This window comes from Helicoverpa armigera, chromosome 30 (genome assembly GCF_030705265.1).
Source record: "Helicoverpa armigera isolate CAAS_96S chromosome 30, ASM3070526v1, whole genome shotgun sequence".
In the NCBI taxonomy this organism is placed as follows: domain Eukaryota; kingdom Metazoa; phylum Arthropoda; class Insecta; order Lepidoptera; family Noctuidae; genus Helicoverpa; species Helicoverpa armigera.
The window spans coordinates 1,323,477-1,325,173 of NC_087149.1; positions in this window are offsets into that span (position 1 = coordinate 1,323,477).

The window sequence follows — 1,697 nt, forward strand, 5'->3', positions numbered from 1 at the left end:
TTCTGCCTAGCCAAAAGGCTCCGATACTACCGAATCGATTTGAAAAATACTTTCACTGATGGATAACTACACTCTTCCCGAAAACCATAGGCTATATTTTATCCCACTATGAGCAGCACTTCCTACAGGACTCGGGTGTAACCGTGGGAAAAAGTCTAATAAATTATTCAGGAAATCAGCGCTGCGACTCTGTCTCGGATCGGGTCGCAGCATTATGCTGAGCGTGGGCTTCATATTATTCAAGTACTTTCACATGCAGGGGAAGTTACATTATCGGCGATATTCTTAAGGAAAAGTGGAGGTATCTATATTATCAGGAACCTTACGTAAAATCCAGCTGCGAAGCACATATTATAGTGCACAAGCATTTGTTTGGGCACAGGTGCACCCACTATTCCTTCACTCTCATAGCGCGATGGGACGACAATCCGACACCACCGGGGAGAGATCACAAGGACGACCGACATCTGATGTGCTTTCCGATGCACGGGTGTACCAATTACCAACTTCCAGGCTCCGGGCTGTTTTGTAAAACCCACAAAGCGGTTTCGTCCCGACCCGCGATTTGAATCCGAAGGCTCGTACTATACGAGGTGTCAGTAGGTGGTACCTACATAATATGTGCTAGGCATATGATAGGTATTAGGTAAATTGTGAAAATAAAACCAATCTAAAAGTTTCATATTTTATTTTATTTAATTCCTAAAAAAAAAACATGGTCCAATGAAACATACCTACGTATATTAACATTCAGTCAGCAAACTTTAAATAATATTATATTTTCCATATACATACATAGTTAGGTACAGATTTTTACAAAAAATATTAAAAAAAAAACATTTCGTCTAAGATCATAAAAAACAGCTAAACAGTTTACGGTCATTCCCCATCATGTAAATGTTGATTTGCTTACTAGAATCATAATTTTGACATTAGACCACGGACTAGCAAGCGCAGCGTAGGACGTCCACCAACAAGGTGGACAGACGACCTTATGTCGGTCGCCGTCGACGCTGGATGCAGGTCGCCTCCAACAGGTATCTGTGGAGATCTAAGGGGGAGGCCTATGTTCAGCAGTGGACGTCCTATAGCTGAGATGATGATGATGAATGTCAAATTTTTATCTCTAGTATGTAAAACAACATATAGATAAGATATTGGGTACGACCGTAACGGTGCGTCTACACGGTGCATATAGCTGGAGCAAGTTAACATGCGCAAGTGACAAGAGCACGCGGGTGATGGGTATTTCGCTTTGGTATATGCGCGAGTCGCTGGACCCGCACGTATTTAAAATGCATGTAACCAGGACATATGCCTTAACATGCGCAAGCTATAGTTATCGGCACGAATCTTGAGCTCTGACCTACATCTGCGCAGAAGTGATTTATTAGCAAAGAACCAATCCCGAGTGACGGCTATGACGCGATGCACTGCGGGCCAACCACCGCTTTAGCCCGCCCCCGCGCCTCACTTCATACCACAAAAGGGACCCAATAAATTACTTCTGCGCAGGTGAAGGTCAGAGCTCAAGATTTGTGCCGATAACTATACTTGCACCTTGTAAATGCACCCTTAGTATAAATTCTGTAATGTGTGTTTGGTAACTTAACATACCGGGCCTCTTATGACAGTCACATATATTATTCAATACATTTAAAAATTCCTTATTATATTGCTTTCAATAAACATTGAGC